We start from the raw sequence: 18,688 nt of genomic DNA on the forward strand, positions 1-18,688 counted from the left end.
GATCAGTAACCTGAAAGACACGTATGCATGTCTGTGGGTTTATGAAAAGAGAAAACACCTAACGCTAAATAGAGCAAAATATAAGCAGTGATTTTTCTTGGCAGTTTATTAGATGTGTTCATTTTTGAACAACTTTATGTTTTCCCAATTATATATTATGTACTGTAATTTCATTTTTATAGCCATGTATTATAATATTTAAATGGTTTATAGTAGTGAAGATGTGGCTGAGCTTGAGAGAAAGGTTAGGTCCTGGTCTTCTGGCACATGCTTATCTGGTGACTCTTCTCAAGTCTCAAGTGTCTCCTCTTTCTCTTCCTCTCCTCTTCATTCTCCTCTTCTTCCTCCTTTTCCATTATAAAATGACATTCCTAAGAAGCTTCCTGATTAATTGCCCAAGACACGTTACTAGGCCAGTTCTTCCTTCAGACTGCAGGTAGAATATGAAAGATAGGAAAGGATTATTACTAAATGCATGGGCAACATGTCAGAGTACCAACTTGGACAGTTATGTTGTATATATGGGGCAGTGAAGGTAATATGGCAGGTTGAGGGTTCTGGAGGGTTGAAAAGGAAGATCGAGAATAAACAGTGAAAACCTTTTCGTATTACTGTCTTCAAAGCCATAAAACATGTTTGGAAAGAGCAGAAGAAAGCAAGTATTTCAGATGAGCCCTAAGTCCATATTTCATCTAGATTTCAGACCTTAGTGCTCTGATCTTCTCTCCACTCCCAACCCCACTCTCAATCACTTATATGTGATGCTGTGAGTCTTAAATGGTATCTTATATCTATTTTTGGTTTCACACAATTGAAACCTGATATTTACTTACGGAATACAAGGGATTTATTTCCTGATAAAGGAATTTTAAGCACACGACGGCACTCTAGGGAAGTGTTCATGTCAGGTGAGAGGGACACCCTGATTCCATGAAACATGTGTTCCCACATTCCACAGTAATATAAAGTGAGAGTTGCAACTTTATTTCTAAACCAGACAGGGCCCTTCACCAGCCACAGCCCATCACGAGAAGCTTCAGTGCCCAAGGGGGCAGCAGAGAAAAGAGTGGTGTTCAGGTCCAAGAGAGAAGAGAGGAACTGTAGAAGAACTCTTGACAGCTGAATCTCTGAAAAGGTAGAAATAAGGTATTTGGAGAACATGCTAGGGCACTGGTTCCTGAACTTCAGTTATTTTCTAAAAGTTCATTATATTTGTCATAATTGCACATCAGAGGTGTCATGTATTAATAGTATTTTTTACTTTAACTTCACTTTATAATAACTTTGAAATGTTTTAATTTAATTGACCATACGTAATCTTGTACATGATAAGCCAGATGAAATATTCAAATTAAATATTGCAATGTATAAAAAAAAAAAAAAATATATATATATATATAGAAAGAGAGAGAGAGAGAGAGAGAGAGAGAGAAATGTGTTACCGAAAGTGAGAGACAGTGTGAGAGAGAGAGAAAGAGAGAGAGAGAGAGAGAGATTGAGAGAGAGAGAGAGATTACAAAGTTTGGTAAACTCAAAATCTGCAGAGCTGAAAGCGTGCTGGAAGCCCATCCAACAGGGTAATCGTCTTTTACCTCGGTGACGGTCAGCCTTGTTCTATTGAGGAGGTCAGTGGATTGGAAGAGCAATTCCCAGCTTAGAGAAGGCAACCGCCTTTACTCAGGCCACTGATGTAAATAATACTCTCTTGCAAAAGCATCCTTACAGAAACACCCAGAATAATGTTTGACCAGTTAACTGGGGACCATATGCCAGGGAAGCTGACCCATAAATTAACCACCAAACCTTCCTTCCAGCACACTGACAAATTCTATGAAGAAAGTAGAGCCGGAAATAGGCTTATTTGACATCTGTTCCACAGTGAGCAAAATGGAAAATGTAAAACGTAGGTTAAAATTTTAACAAACTTATTATTAATCATTAAGAAGTTGTATATGAATGGCAATGAACTTCACTGACTGCATTTTTAATAATGGGATATCAACTTTCTCTGTAATTTACCCCTAGACTTGATGTGAAACAAAACATGTATTTAAATAATTCGTAACTATTAAATACATATAAAATTAGTGACTTGAATGGCATTGTATATTAGATAGGGTTTTCCAAAAATTTCAAAGGAACAGGAAGCCAGAATATTTAAACACTCCTCTGAGCTTTCTTCAAAAGTTGAAGAAATCCAAAGAGGTCCTTTGGGAGAAGTTAGGTAAGAGCAGGTGGTATGTCACGTTTGGGAGGTATGAGTAAAAGGCTTGGTTTGTATTGTAAGTCTAGGTTCTGATCTGCCAGCTGATTGGAATTATGGTAGACGAAACTACGCTCCTAGTGAATTCCTTGTGGCCGGAAGTGAAACAGATTTACAAAGTTCATAAGAATGTGACTGCTGGATGTTCTTAATTTGAAGGAGCAAAGCAGTGAAAGGGGGTCCCTAGAGGTCACCACTTTACTAAACGTATTTAAGTATCACGGTGGGAAGTCATCGGAGATGATCCGCAACCTTCCCTCAGTCCATTTTAGAAGAGGAGAAGAGACTTCACTTAGCAAGCCATGGATCAAGAGGAAATGCATTATAAGAGGGGCTTGAGATAAAGAGAACGGTGTCACCAGGTAGCCAGGCCTTTCTCAAACCAGTATGTACAATAAAACGGCCACCAGTTCAAGTGCAACTAGGCAGGCAGTTTTAGAAGTCAAGGAAGGTGAAAGATAGAAAAGGGTCATCTTCCCCAATCAAGAAACGGAACGTTTGTCTGCAAGTTAGAGAAGCTTCAAAATCCTCCCACTGCCATAAACCACTGAAACGGAGAGCTAAGGCAGGGACTCTGTGAGTCATGAGAACATAATCTAGTGAGGAGATCCTGGCGCAGGACATTTCCTGTTTTCAGAGTCCCTGCCAAGCCAGTTATGGATGGATTTGCATTTGGTTGGGAAATGACTGAACCAGGCCAGTTTTGGTAGCTCCGCTTCCCCCTGGGTGGGGCAGCAAACACCAATAAAAAGGGCCTCTGCTGCACGACAGTGACAGCTATCCTCCTGCTACTCGAGTTCTGATTGACTTTGGAGAACCTGGTGAGTATGATTCTTCAGGTCAACTTTGTTCTCGGGCCCCCGAATGTTGAGTTTATGCTGGAGACCGCAAATTTGATGGGTGCAAAGTTATGAACAAGGGTATAATGTTACTTAGTGGATGGGAACCTGGAATCTGGGCACAATGTTATATTGTATTTACTAGATTTCTGATACCTAGTTTGAATTCCTCTATTGAACAAGAAATTAAAAGGAAATTTTGACATGAAAGGATAAAGAGTAAAGTATTTATCTTTTTCTGTGCCTTTCTGTTGGACCTCTGCTGTGATTTCAGAGGCATTAATCTTAGAAGGTGTGATGCCCTTACATTCATCCTGATTGCCCTTTGCTTTGTACATAAGTAATCGTGTCGGGACCTCATGAGAAAAAATGGTGATAGAAATTGCTTGTGAGTTTGCCCAGGATTTTAGAACTTGTGATGGCCTTTTTTAAAGATGAGGTTTTCATTAAAAAAAGAAGAACAAAGAAACCAAAAGAGAAAACACTGCTGGTTTCTTTTAAAAAAAGATATTTTCTTTGGAAATGTTGTATGAGAAAGGAGAAGGTTGTCTCTGGGCTGATGAATAGATTTGCTAAAGAACGAGAGAGAAGTCCGAAATTCATTAAAAGGTATTAAAGAGATTAAAACCCATATTTAGAGATTGGAGAGGTCCTGTCTATTTGAGTTGTCAAAGCTTTGGGTCTTCCCTCTGAAGGAATTCCTCCTTGTGAACACGGTCAAATACTTTCTTTCAGATATTAAGACTCCAGAAAGATGTCTTCTCAAGAGCAGCAGTGCAAGCAGCAGTGCAAGATACCTCCAGTGTGCCCAACAAAGTGCCCTGATCCTTGCTCACCTAAAAAGGGTACAGACCCTTGCCAACCTGTAAAGTGCCCTGTGAAATGCACTCCTGAGCCACCTCCCGAGCAATGCCAGCAGAAGTGCCCACCCAAGAACAAGTAACAGCTTCAGGTTTTATCTGCCTCTGGAAAGGATAAGGACAATCAGCTCATCTAGTTCCACAGCTCCATCTTCATCTTCTCTTCAAGTCCTACCATGGATACAGGAGAAGCTTTCCACCCTTCAGCCTGCAGTGTGCGTGTGGGGATTCCTGACGGTCAGAGGTTTCCTATCTGAGTCTGCTATGCTGCTTCCCTCTGGGAGGTATCCGAAAAAGCATCCCAGAGCCTCAGAGGGAAGAGCAGTATCTCTCCTCCTGAGCGCCCTCTGAGGATTCTCCCACTGTCTTCTGTGTGTGTCTGTCATCTAGGCAGCGGTTTCTGCCAGATGAGCAATTGTTACTTATCCTCCATTTCCTGAATAAAATACAATTTTTTTTGTGATGGTAAAAGTATTTTGTTTCTTTGAAAACCTGCTTTTAGCAATATCATATCATAATTTTGGTTGATTTCTATCCTTCTTCGATCCAAATTTCAGGCTCTCACAACCAGTGTTATGTGAATTTTGAGTTATATCGATGATTATTTGTATATAATTTCAAATCCAGGGTATTTTCTTAATTATTGCTTGACTGATTTGAGGAACAATTATTTAACTCCTCAGAAGTTCAATCCCTTTACTAAAATGCGGGGAAAATCACCTTTACAGTGCCAACTGGCTTAGGCATAAAATTTACATGAATGTGTGTAATTCAGTTGCCACAATGCTGGGCACATAATTAGTACTTTGTGAGGTGGCAAGTCATCATTATCTCTGTCATCATCACTGTCACCACCATCACCACCATCACCATGTTTGCTCTAGCAGGAAAGAGGCTCAGACATACCGAGCACAGCACATACGGAGATTCTTAAAGTATATTACAGTTTCATATTCTGTGTTCCTTTTCTTTTCCAACTTAACCGTATTTATAACATCATGTGACACATTAAATGCTTTGGGAAATTATTGGGATATTCTGCATAAAATTATAGTAGTTCTGAATTCATGGGTAGTACAAATAAAGGGAAGTGTAAAGGGTCCTTGTCAGGCAAAGTGCTGCCTGCTCTCCATGTACACAACACGTTCTTCTTACTGCAAAACTCAACAACCTCAGTGTCTTATTATATTTTCTCACGTCTGAAATTACTTTCCTGACAGATTTGACCCCACTTTGGGGGGACACTTGGGTTTCCAATGTTTACCTAGATTTACAAAATGACTGTTGCTATGCAACTTGTTTTCTAAGTGTATAGCTTACAGATCCAGTAAGCCGTGAAAAAGGTTGTGTTCTTTAAGCATATCTCTTCTTGTGGTCCTAGAAGTAAAGGAGTCCAAGATGCCAGAACTGCAGGAAAAAAGAAGATGTCCAATTACTGCCCAACGCTTATCAGACTATTACACGAGGGAGAAATCAACACTGATATTTGGGAGTTGTCTCTCCTCTAGCTAGTGTTATTTGACCTGACACAGAAATTACTCTTTGAGGTGGGAGGCTTCTATAAAAAATCTTTAAATTATGGCATTGGCTTAGAGTCTGGAGGTGGTTGGCAAGGAATCTGATATTGGAAGCCATAAATGTGGTGATACATTTTATTCAATGGCAAAATGTTTGCAGTAATGGTTGTCCATGGTATTCTGAGATGCAGACCAAATATTGGTCACTTGTTGATTTGACCAGGGTATTTCAATTAATGTATGTTCAGAAAAAAATTTCCAGTTGGCAGGTCAGAAATAAAAAAATATGGAAAGAAAAGAATAGCCCAGATATTCAGAAGCTTGATGAATTAGGAAACTCAACACTTGTAAGCCCTAAAGTGTAAGATATGAGATTAGAATTGGTTTTGAACTTGAAGTCCAATTTCAGTTGACTGTAACAACAGAGAAAAGAGACAGAAGTTGTAGTCTATCCACCTGTGTGTCAGGGAGCCTCATGGTAGTTGAATTATGTTCAGGGATCAAGGCAGGAATTTAATCAGGCCAGAAAATTACTTCCAGAAGAGGACCTGAGTGAGGTCCGTGGGACACAGAAATGATTGGAAGAATGAATTATGTCGGGTATCTAATAAGTTTTTGAGGGAATTGACAACTAAATAAAGTATGTGCCAAAACAAAAAAGACTGAGTTTTCAAGAATTGTAACGACTTTCCAGCCCTCCTTTCCCCCCTTTCCACACTACCTACTTCAGATGTGGTCAGTATAGGTGACGAGAAGGGATTATCCACTGTGAGGTGGATACAAGGCCCGCAGAGAAGAATTGTTAAGGGAAGCTCTCTCAGAGAGTAGTATCAGAGCCTAAGAGAGGCAAGGAGGACAAGGAACACAAAGATTCTGAAACTTTCTTACGGTTTTGTAGGATGGTTTTTCTTTCACCTTTTCCATCCGGTATTATTGAGGTCTTATTGACAAATTAAACTGGACATATTTGTGGTGCATAATGAGATGATTTGACATATGTGTACTTTGTGCAGGGATTACCACCATCAGTCACTTAATACATTAATCACTTCACCATTAACTATTTAAATATGCCTATGTCCGTGTAATTGTGTGTGTGTGTGTGTGTGTGTGTGTGTGTGTGTGCGTGATGAGAATGCTTAAGGTCTATTTTCTGAGCAAGTTTCAACTACACAACTGAGTGTTATTAACTAGACTCACTATGATGTTCCGTAGACTCCCAGAGCTTCTTCATCGTGTGATGCAGGTTTGTACCCATTGTCCAACATCTCCTCTTTTGCCGAACCCCTCAGCCCCTGCTGACCACCATTCTAGTCTCTGTTTCTGTGACATCTTTGAGTTTGGAAACACATTCCTAAATAAACAATGGCTCGAAGAAGAAATAACAAATAAATAGAAAATACTTCGGATGAATGAAAATGCAAATAAAATGTAGAAGACCTTTAGGGATAAATGTGATGCAGTGCATAGAGAGCAACTAACGGCTGGAGGCATCTATGTTGCAAAAGATAAAGGATCTCAGATCAGTAACCTGAAAGACACGTATGCATGTCTGTGGGTTTATGAAAAGAGAAAACACCTAACGCTAAATAGAGCAAAATATAAGCAGTGATTTTTCTTGGCAGTTTATTAGATGTGTTCATTTTTGAACAACTTTATGTTTTCCCAATTATATATTATGTACTGTAATTTCATTTTTATAGCCATGTATTATAATATTTAAATGGTTTATAGTAGTGAAGATGTGGCTGAGCTTGAGAGAAAGGTTAGGTCCTGGTCTTCTGGCACATGCTTATCTGGTGACTCTTCTCAAGTCTCAAGTGTCTCCTCTTTCTCTTCCTCTCCTCTTCATTCTCCTCTTCTTCCTCCTTTTCCATTATAAAATGACATTCCTAAGAAGCTTCCTGATTAATTGCCCAAGACACGTTACTAGGCCAGTTCTTCCTTCAGACTGCAGGTAGAATATGAAAGATAGGAAAGGATTATTACTAAATGCATGGGCAACATGTCAGAGTACCAACTTGGACAGTTATGTTGTATATATGGGGCAGTGAAGGTAATATGGCAGGTTGAGGGTTCTGGAGGGTTGAAAAGGAAGATCGAGAATAAACAGTGAAAACCTTTTCGTATTACTGTCTTCAAAGCCATAAAACATGTTTGGAAAGAGCAGAAGAAAGCAAGTATTTCAGATGAGCCCTAAGTCCATATTTCATCTAGATTTCAGACCTTAGTGCTCTGATCTTCTCTCCACTCCCAACCCCACTCTCAATCACTTATATGTGATGCTGTGAGTCTTAAATGGTATCTTATATCTATTTTTGGTTTCACACAATTGAAACCTGATATTTACTTACGGAATACAAGGGATTTATTTCCTGATAAAGGAATTTTAAGCACACGACGGCACTCTAGGGAAGTGTTCATGTCAGGTGAGAGGGACACCCTGATTCCATGAAACATGTGTTCCCACATTCCACAGTAATATAAAGTGAGAGTTGCAACTTTATTTCTAAACCAGACAGGGCCCTTCACCAGCCACAGCCCATCACGAGAAGCTTCAGTGCCCAAGGGGGCAGCAGAGAAAAGAGTGGTGTTCAGGTCCAAGAGAGAAGAGAGGAACTGTAGAAGAACTCTTGACAGCTGAATCTCTGAAAAGGTAGAAATAAGGTATTTGGAGAACATGCTAGGGCACTGGTTCCTGAACTTCAGTTATTTTCTAAAAGTTCATTATATTTGTCATAATTGCACATCAGAGGTGTCATGTATTAATAGTATTTTTTACTTTAACTTCACTTTATAATAACTTTGAAATGTTTTAATTTAATTGACCATACGTAATCTTGTACATGATAAGCCAGATGAAATATTCAAATTAAATATTGCAATGTATAAAAAAAATATATATATATATATATATATATAGAAAGAGAGAGAGAGAGAGAGAGAGAGAGAGAGAAATGTGTTACCGAAAGTGAGAGACAGTGTGAGAGAGAGAGAAAGAGAGAGAGAGAGAGAGAGATTGAGAGAGAGAGAGAGATTACAAAGTTTGGTAAACTCAAAATCTGCAGAGCTGAAAGCGTGCTGGAAGCCCATCCAACAGGGTAATCGTCTTTTACCTCGGTGACGGTCAGCCTTGTTCTATTGAGGAGGTCAGTGGATTGGAAGAGCAATTCCCAGCTTAGAGAAGGCAACCGCCTTTACTCAGGCCACTGATGTAAATAATACTCTCTTGCAAAAGCATCCTTACAGAAACACCCAGAATAATGTTTGACCAGTTAACTGGGGACCATATGCCAGGGAAGCTGACCCATAAATTAACCACCAAACCTTCCTTCCAGCACACTGACAAATTCTATGAAGAAAGTAGAGCCGGAAATAGGCTTATTTGACATCTGTTCCACAGTGAGCAAAATGGAAAATGTAAAACGTAGGTTAAAATTTTAACAAACTTATTATTAATCATTAAGAAGTTGTATATGAATGGCAATGAACTTCACTGACTGCATTTTTAATAATGGGATATCAACTTTCTCTGTAATTTACCCCTAGACTTGATGTGAAACAAAACATGTATTTAAATAATTCGTAACTATTAAATACATATAAAATTAGTGACATGAATGGCATTGCATATTAGATAGGGTTTTCCAAAAATTTCAAAGGAACAGGAAGCCAGAATATTTAAACACTCCTCTGAGCTTTCTTCAAAAGTTGAAGAAATCCAAAGAGGTCCTTTGGGAGAAGTTAGGTAAGAGCAGGTGGTATGTCACGTTTGGGAGGTATGAGTAAAAGGCTTGGTTTGTATTGTAAGTCTAGGTTCTGATCTGCCAGCTGATTGGAATTATGGTAGACGAAACTACGCTCCTAGTGAATTCCTTGTGGCCGGAAGTGAAACAGATTTACAAAGTTCATAGGAATGTGACTGCTGGATGTTCTTAATTTGAAGGAGCAAAGCAGTGAAAGGGGGTCCCTAGAGGTCACCACTTTACTAAACGTATTTAAGTATCACGGTGGGAAGTCATCGGAGATGATCCGCAACCTTCCCTCAGTCCATTTTAGAAGAGGAGAAGAGACTTCACTTAGCAAGCCATGGATCAAGAGGAAATGCATTATAAGAGGGGCTTGAGATAAAGAGAACGGTGTCACCAGGTAGCCAGGCCTTTCTCAAACCAGTATGTACAATAAAACGGCCACCAGTTCAAGTGCAACTAGGCAGGCAGTTTTAGAAGTCAAGGAAGGTGAAAGATAGAAAAGGGTCATCTTCCCCAATCAAGAAACGGAACGTTTGTCTGCAAGTTAGAGAAGCTTCAAAATCCTCCCACTGCCATAAACCACTGAAACGGAGAGCTAAGGCAGGGACTCTGTGAGTCATGAGAACATAATCTAGTGAGGAGATCCTGGCGCAGGACATTTCCTGTTTTCAGAGTCCCTGCCAAGCCAGTTATGGATGGATTTGCATTTGGTTGGGAAATGACTGAACCAGGCCAGTTTTGGTAGCTCCGCTTCCCCCTGGGTGGGGCAGCAAACACCAATAAAAAGGGCCTCTGCTGCACGACAGTGACAGCTATCCTCCTGCTACTCGAGTTCTGATTGACTTTGGAGAACCTGGTGAGTATGATTCTTCAGGTCAACTTTGTTCTCGGGCCCCCGAATGTTGAGTTTATGCTGGAGACCGCAAATTTGATGGGTGCAAAGTTATGAACAAGGGTATAATGTTACTTAGTGGATGGGAACCTGGAATCTGGGCACAATGTTATATTGTATTTACTAGATTTCTGATACCTAGTTTGAATTCCTCTATTGAACAAGAAATTAAAAGGAAATTTTGACATGAAAGGATAAAGAGTAAAGTATTTATCTTTTTCTGTGCCTTTCTGTTGGACCTCTGCTGTGATTTCAGAGGCATTAATCTTAGAAGGTGTGATGCCCTTACATTCATCCTGATTGCCCTTTGCTTTGTACATAAGTAATCGTGTCGGGACCTCATGAGAAAAAATGGTGATAGAAATTGCTTGTGAGTTTGCCCAGGATTTTAGAACTTGTGATGGCCTTTTTTAAAGATGAGGTTTTCATTAAAAAAAGAAGAACAAAGAAAACAAAAGAGAAAACACTGCTGGTTTCTTTTAAAAAAAGATATTTTCTTTGGAAATGTTGTATGAGAAAGGAGAAGGTTGTCTCTGGGCTGATGAATAGATTTGCTAAAGAACGAGAGAGAAGTCCGAAATTCATTAAAAGGTATTAAAGAGATTAAAACCCATATTTAGAGATTGGAGAGGTCCTGTCTATTTGAGTTGTCAAATCTTTGGGTCTTCCCTCTGAAGGAATTCCTCCTTGTGAACACGGTCAAATACTTTCTTTCAGATATTAAGACTCCAGAAAGATGTCTTCTCAAGAGCAGCAGTGCAAGCAGCAGTGCAAGATACCTCCAGTGTGCCCAACAAAGTGCCCTGATCCTTGCTCACCTAAAAAGGGTACAGACCCTTGCCAACCTGTAAAGTGCCCTGTGAAATGCACTCCTGAGCCACCTCCCGAGCAATGCCAGCAGAAGTGCCCACCCAAGAACAAGTAACAGCTTCAGGTTTTATCTGCCTCTGGAAAGGATAAGGACAATCAGCTCATCTAGTTCCACAGCTCCATCTTCATCTTCTCTTCAAGTCCTACCATGGATACAGGAGAAGCTTTCCACCCTTCAGCCTGCAGTGTGCGTGTGGGGATTCCTGACGGTCAGAGGTTTCCTATCTGAGTCTGCTATGCTGCTTCCCTCTGGGAGGTATCCGAAAAAGCATCCCAGAGCCTCAGAGGGAAGAGCAGTATCTCTCCTCCTGAGCGCCCTCTGAGGATTCTCCCACTGTCTTCTGTGTGTGTCTGTCATCTAGGCAGCGGTTTCTGCCAGATGAGCAATTGTTACTTATCCTCCATTTCCTGAATAAAATACAATTTTTTTTGTGATGGTAAAAGTATTTTGTTTCTTTGAAAACCTGCTTTTAGCAATATCATATCATAATTTTGGTTGATTTCTATCCTTCTTCGATCCAAATTTCAGGCTCTCACAACCAGTGTTATGTGAATTTTGAGTTATATCGATGATTATTTGTATATAATTTCAAATCCAGGGTATTTTCTTAATTATTGCTTGACTGATTTGAGGAACAAATTATTTAACTCCTCAGAAGTTCAATCCCTTTACTAAAATGCGGGGAAAATCACCTTTACAGTGCCAACTGGCTTAGGCATAAAATTTACATGAATGTGTGTAATTCAGTTGCCACAATGCTGGGCACATAATTAGTACTTTGTGAGGTGGCAAGTCATCATTATCTCTGTCATCATCACTGTCACCACCATCACCACCATCACCATGTTTGCTCTAGCAGGAAAGAGGCTCAGACATACCGAGCACAGCACATACGGAGATTCTTAAAGTATATTACAGTTTCATATTCTGTGTTCCTTTTCTTTTCCAACTTAACCGTATTTATAACATCATGTGACACATTAAATGCTTTGGGAAATTATTGGGATATTCTGCATAAAATTATAGTAGTTCTGAATTCATGGGTAGTACAAATAAAGGGAAGTGTAAAGGGTCCTTGTCAGGCAAAGTGCTGCCTGCTCTCCATGTACACAACACGTTCTTCTTACTGCAAAACTCAACAACCTCAGTGTCTTATTATATTTTCTCACGTCTGAAATTACTTTCCTGACAGATTTGACCCCACTTTGGGGGGACACTTGGGTTTCCAATGTTTACCTAGATTTACAAAATGACTGTTGCTATGCAACTTGTTTTCTAAGTGTATAGCTTACAGATCCAGTAAGCCGTGAAAAAGGTTGTGTTCTTTAAGCATATCTCTTCTTGTGGTCCTAGAAGTAAAGGAGTCCAAGATGCCAGAACTGCAGGAAAAAAGAAGATGTCCAATTACTGCCCAACGCTTATCAGACTATTACACGAGGGAGAAATCAACACTGATATTTGGGAGTTGTCTCTCCTCTAGCTAGTGTTATTTGACCTGACACAGAAATTACTCTTTGAGGTGGGAGGCTTCTATAAAAAATCTTTAAATTATGGCATTGGCTTAGAGTCTGGAGGTGGTTGGCAAGGAATCTGATATTGGAAGCCATAAATGTGGTGATACATTTTATTCAATGGCAAAATGTTTGCAGTAATGGTTGTCCATGGTATTCTGAGATGCAGACCAAATATTGGTCACTTGTTGATTTGACCAGGGTATTTCAATTAATGTATGTTCAGAAAAAAATTTCCAGTTGGCAGGTCAGAAATAAAAAAATATGGAAAGAAAAGAATAGCCCAGATATTCAGAAGCTTGATGAATTAGGAAACTCAACACTTGTAAGCCCTAAAGTGTAAGATATGAGATTAGAATTGGTTTTGAACTTGAAGTCCAATTTCAGTTGACTGTAACAACAGAGAAAAGAGACAGAAGTTGTAGTCTATCCACCTGTGTGTCAGGGAGCCTCATGGTAGTTGAATTATGTTCAGGGATCAAGGCAGGAATTTAATCAGGCCAGAAAATTACTTCCAGAAGAGGACCTGAGTGAGGTCCGTGGGACACAGAAATGATTGGAAGAATGAATTATGTCGGGTGTCTAATAAGTTTTTGAGGGAATTGACAACTAAATAAAGTATGTGCCAAAACAAAAAAGACTGAGTTTTCAAGAATTGTAACGACTTTCCAGCCCTCCTTTCCCCCCTTTCCACACTACCTACTTCAGATGTGGTCAGTATAGGTGACGAGAAGGGATTATCCACTGTGAGGTGGATACAAGGCCCGCAGAGAAGAATTGTTAAGGGAAGCTCTCTCAGAGAGTAGTATCAGAGCCTAAGAGAGGCAAGGAGGACAAGGAACACAAAGATTCTGAAACTTTCTTACGGTTTTGTAGGATGGTTTTTCTTTCACCTTTTCCATCCGGTATTATTGAGGTCTTATTGACAAATTAAACTGGACATATTTGTGGTGCATAATGAGATGATTTGACATATGTGTACTTTGTGCAGGGATTACCACCATCAGTCACTTAATACATTAATCACTTCACCATTAACTATTTAAATATGCCTATGTCCGTGTAATTGTGTGTGTGTGTGTGTGTGTGTGTGCGTGATGAGAATGCTTAAGGTCTATTTTCTGAGCAAGTTTCAACTACACAACTGAGTGTTATTAACTAGACTCACTATGATGTTCCGTAGACTCCCAGAGCTTCTTCATCGTGTGATGCAGGTTTGTACCCATTGTCCAACATCTCCTCTTTTGCCGAACCCCTCAGCCCCTGCTGACCACCATTCTAGTCTCTGTTTCTGTGACATCTTTGAGTTTGGAAACACATTCCTAAATAAACAATGGCTCGAAGAAGAAATAACAAATAAATAGAAAATACTTCGGATGAATGAAAATGCAAATAAAATGTAGAAGACCTTTAGGGATAAATGTGATGCAGTGCATAGAGAGCAACTAACGGCTGGAGGCATCTATGTTGCAAAAGATAAAGGATCTCAGATCAGTAACCTGAAAGACACGTATGCATGTCTGTGGGTTTATGAAAAGAGAAAACACCTAACGCTAAATAGAGCAAAATATAAGCAGTGATTTTTCTTGGCAGTTTATTAGATGTGTTCATTTTTGAACAACTTTATGTTTTCCCAATTATATATTATGTACTGTAATTTCATTTTTATAACCATGTATTATAATATTTAAATGGTTTATAGTAGTGAAGATGTGGCTGAGCTTGAGAGAAAGGTTAGGTCCTGGTCTTCTGGCACATGCTTATCTGGTGACTCTTCTCAAGTCTCAAGTGTCTCCTCTTTCTCTTCCTCTCCTCTTCATTCTCCTCTTCTTCCTCCTTTTCCATTATAAAATGACATTCCTAAGAAGCTTCCTGATTAATTGCCCAAGACACGTTACTAGGCCAGTTCTTCCTTCAGACTGCAGGTAGAATATGAAAGATAGGAAAGGATTATTACTAAATGCATGGGCAACATGTCAGAGTACCAACTTGGACAGTTATGTTGTATATATGGGGCAGTGAAGGTAATATGGCAGGTTGAGGGTTCTGGAGGGTTGAAAAGGAAGATCGAGAATAAACAGTGAAAACCTTTTCGTATTACTGTCTTCAAAGCCATAAAACATGTTTGGAAAGAGCAGAAGAAAGCAAGTATTTCAGATGAGCCCTAAGTCCATATTTCATCTAGATTTCAGACCTTAGTGCTCTGATCTTCTCTCCACTCCCAACCCCACTCTCAATCACTTATATGTGATGCTGTGAGTCTTAAATGGTATCTTATATCTATTTTTGGTTTCACACAATTGAAACCTGATATTTACTTACGGAATACAAGGGATTTATTTCCTGATAAAGGAATTTTAAGCACACGACGGCACTCTAGGGAAGTGTTCATGTCAGGTGAGAGGGACACCCTGATTCCATGAAACATGTGTTCCCACATTCCACAGTAATATAAAGTGAGAGTTGCAACTTTATTTCTAAACCAGACAGGGCCCTTCACCAGCCACAGCCCATCACGAGAAGCTTCAGTGCCCAAGGGGGCAGCAGAGAAAAGAGTGGTGTTCAGGTCCAAGAGAGAAGAGAGGAACTGTAGAAGAACTCTTGACAGCTGAATCTCTGAAAAGGTAGAAATAAGGTATTTGGAGAACATGCTAGGGCACTGGTTCCTGAACTTCAGTTATTTTCTAAAAGTTCATTATATTTGTCATAATTGCACATCAGAGGTGTCATGTATTAATAGTATTTTTTACTTTAACTTCACTTTATAATAACTTTGAAATGTTTTAATTTAATTGACCATACGTAATCTTGTACATGATAAGTCAGATGAAATATTCAAATTAAATATTGCAATGTATAATAAAAATATATATATATATATATATATATATATAGAAAGAGAGAGAGAGAGAGAGAGAGAGAGAGAAATGTGTTACCGAAAGTGAGAGACAGTGTGAGAGAGAGAGAAAGAGAGAGAGAGAGAGAGAGATTGAGAGAGAGAGAGAGATTACAAAGTTTGGTAAACTCAAAATCTGCAGAGCTGAAAGCGTGCTGGAAGCCCATCCAACAGGGTAATCGTCTTTTACCTCGGTGACGGTCAGCCTTGTTCTATTGAGGAGGTCAGTGGATTGGAAGAGCAATTCCCAGCTTAGAGAAGGCAACCGCCTTTACTCAGGCCACTGATGTAAATAATACTCTCTTGCAAAAGCATCCTTACAGAAACACCCAGAATAATGTTTGACCAGTTAACTGGGGACCATATGCCAGGGAAGCTGACCCATAAATTAACCACCAAACCTTCCTTCCAGCACACTGACAAATTCTATGAAGAAAGTAGAGCCGGAAATAGGCTTATTTGACATCTGTTCCACAGTGAGCAAAATGGAAAATGTAAAACGTAGGTTAAAATTTTAACAAACTTATTATTAATCATTAAGAAGTTGTATATGAATGGCAATGAACTTCACTGACTGCATTTTTAATAATGGGATATCAACTTTCTCTGTAATTTACCCCTAGACTTGATGTGAAACAAAACATGTATTTAAATAATTCGTAACTATTAAATACATATAAAATTAGTGACATGAATGGCATTGCATATTAGATAGGGTTTTCCAAAAATTTCAAAGGAACAGGAAGCCAGAATATTTAAACACTCCTCTGAGCTTTCTTCAAAAGTTGAAGAAATCCAAAGAGGTCCTTTGGGAGAAGTTAGGTAAGAGCAGGTGGTATGTCACGTTTGGGAGGTATGAGTAAAAGGCTTGGTTTGTATTGTAAGTCTAGGTTCTGATCTGCCAGCTGATTGGAATTATGGTAGACGAAACTACGCTCCTAGTGAATTCCTTGTGGCCGGAAGTGAAACAGATTTACAAAGTTCATAAGAATGTGACTGCTGGATGTTCTTAATTTGAAGGAGCAAAGCAGTGAAAGGGGGTCCCTAGAGGTCACCACTTTACTAAACGTATTTAAGTATCACGGTGGGAAGTCATCGGAGATGATCCGCAACCTTCCCTCAGTCCATTTTAGAAGAGGAGAAGAGACTTCACTTAGCAAGCCATGGATCAAGAGGAAATGCATTATAAGAGGGGCTTGAGATAAAGAGAACGGTGTCACCAGGTAGCCAGGCCTTTCTCAAACCAGTATGTACAATAAAACGGCCACCAGTTCAAGTGCAACTAGGCAGGCAGTTTTAGAAGTCAAGGAAGGTGAAAGATAGAAAAGGGTCATCTTCCCCAATCAAGAAACGGAACGTTTGTCTGCAAGTTAGAGAAGCTTCAAAATCCTCCCACTGCCATAAACCACTGAAACGGAGAGCTAAGGCAGGGACTCTGTGAGTCATGAGAACATAATCTAGTGAGGAGATCCTGGCGCAGGACATTTCCTGTTTTCAGAGTCCCTGCCAAGCCAGTTATGGATGGATTTGCATTTGGTTGGGAAATGACTGAACCAGGCCAGTTTTGGTAGCTCCGCTTCCCCCTGGGTGGGGCAGCAAACACCAATAAAAAGGGCCTCTGCTGCACGACAGTGACAGCTATCCTCCTGCTACTCGAGTTCTGATTGACTTTGGAGAACCTGGTGAGTATGATTCTTCAGGTCAACTTTGTTCTCGGGCCCCCGAATGTTGAGTTTATGCTGGAGACCGCAAATTTGATGGGTGCAAAGTTATGAACAAGGGTATAATGTTACTTAGTGGATGGGAACCTGGAATCTGGGCACAATGTTATATTGTATTTACTAGATTTCTGATACCTAGTTTGAATTCCTCTATTGAACAAGAAATTAAAAGGAAATTTTGACATGAAAGGATAAAGAGTAAAGTATTTATCTTTTTCTGTGCCTTTCTGTTGGACCTCTGCTGTGATTTCAGAGGCATTAATCTTAGAAGGTGTGATGCCCTTACATTCATCCTGATTGCCCTTTGCTTTGTACATAAGTAATCGTGTCGGGACCTCATGAGAAAAAATGGTGATAGAAATTGCTTGTGAGTTTGCCCAGGATTTTAGAACTTGTGATGGCCTTTTTTAAAGATGAGGTTTTCATTAAAAAGAGAAGAACAAAGAAAACAAAAGAGAAAACACTGCTGGTTTCTTTTAAAAAAAGATATTTTCTTTGGAAATGTTGTATGAGAAAGGAGAAGGTTGTCTCTGGGCTGATGAATAGATTTGCTAAAGAACGAGAGAGAAGTCCGAAATTCATTAAAAGGTATTAAAGAGATTAAAACCCATATTTAGAGATTGGAGAGGTCCTGTCTATTTGAGTTGTCAAATCTTTGGGTCTTCCCTCTGAAGGAATTCCTCCTTGTGAACACGGTCAAATACTTTCTTTCAGATATTAAGACTCCAGAAAGATGTCTTCTCAAGAGCAGCAGTGCAAGCAGCAGTGCAAGATACCTCCAGTGTGCCCAACAAAGTGCCCTGATCCTTGCTCACCTAAAAAGGGTACAGACCCTTGCCAACCTGTAAAGTGCCCTGTGAAATGCACTCCTGAGCCACCTCCCGAGCAATGCCAGCAGAAGTGCCCACCCAAGAACAAGTAACAGCTTCAGGTTTTATCTGCCTCTGGAAAGGATAAGGACAATCAGCTCATCTAGTTCCACAGCTCCATCTTCATCTTCTCTTCAAGTCCTACCATGGATACAGGAGAAGCTTTCCACCCTTCAGCCTGCAGTGTGCGTGTGGGGATTCCTGACGGTCAGAGGTTTCCTATCTGAGTCTGCTATGCTGCTTCCCTCTGGGAGGTATCCGAAAAAGCATCCCAGAGCCTCAGAGGGAAGAGCAGTATCTCTCCTCCTGAGCGCCCTCTGAGGATTCTCCCACTGTCTTCTGTGTGTGTCTGTCATCTAGGCAGCGGTTTCTGCCAGATGAGCAATTGTTACTTATCCTCCATTTCCTGAATAAAATACAATTTTTTTTGTGATGGTAAAAGTATTTTGTTTCTTTGAAAACCTGCTTTTAGCAATATCATATCATAATTTTGGTTGATTTCTATCCTTCTTCGATCCAAATTTCAGGCTCTCACAACCAGTGTTATGTGAATTTTGAGTTATATCGATGATTATTTGTATATAATTTCAAATCCAGGGTATTTTCTTAATTATTGCTTGACTGATTTGAGGAACAAATTATTTAACTCCTCAGAAGTTCAATCCCTTTACTAAAATGCGGGGAAAATCACCTTTAC

General features: G+C 39.7%; 3 long non-coding RNA genes across 3 annotated transcripts; all 3 read left to right on the forward strand.

Annotated features, from left to right (window-relative positions):
* Positions 1–2,822: 2,822 nt before the first annotated feature.
* LOC132515965 (uncharacterized) lies at positions 2,823–4,433 on the forward strand. The gene is made up of 2 exons (XR_009539220.1): positions 2,823–3,084; positions 3,838–4,433. It is a non-coding gene; the product is annotated as an uncharacterized LOC132515965 (long non-coding RNA).
* A 5,392-nt stretch (positions 4,434–9,825) lies between these two features.
* LOC132515966 (uncharacterized) lies at positions 9,826–11,436 on the forward strand. The gene is made up of 2 exons (XR_009539221.1): positions 9,826–10,087; positions 10,841–11,436. It is a non-coding gene; the product is annotated as an uncharacterized LOC132515966 (long non-coding RNA).
* Positions 11,437–16,821: 5,385 nt separating this feature from the next.
* Positions 16,822–18,432, forward strand: LOC132515967 (uncharacterized). The gene is made up of 2 exons (XR_009539222.1): positions 16,822–17,083; positions 17,837–18,432. It is a non-coding gene; the product is annotated as an uncharacterized LOC132515967 (long non-coding RNA).
* Positions 18,433–18,688: the final 256 nt, after the last annotated feature.

The sequence above is a fragment of the Lagenorhynchus albirostris genome, chromosome 2 (genome assembly GCF_949774975.1).
Source record: "Lagenorhynchus albirostris chromosome 2, mLagAlb1.1, whole genome shotgun sequence".
Classification (NCBI taxonomy): domain Eukaryota; kingdom Metazoa; phylum Chordata; class Mammalia; order Artiodactyla; family Delphinidae; genus Lagenorhynchus; species Lagenorhynchus albirostris.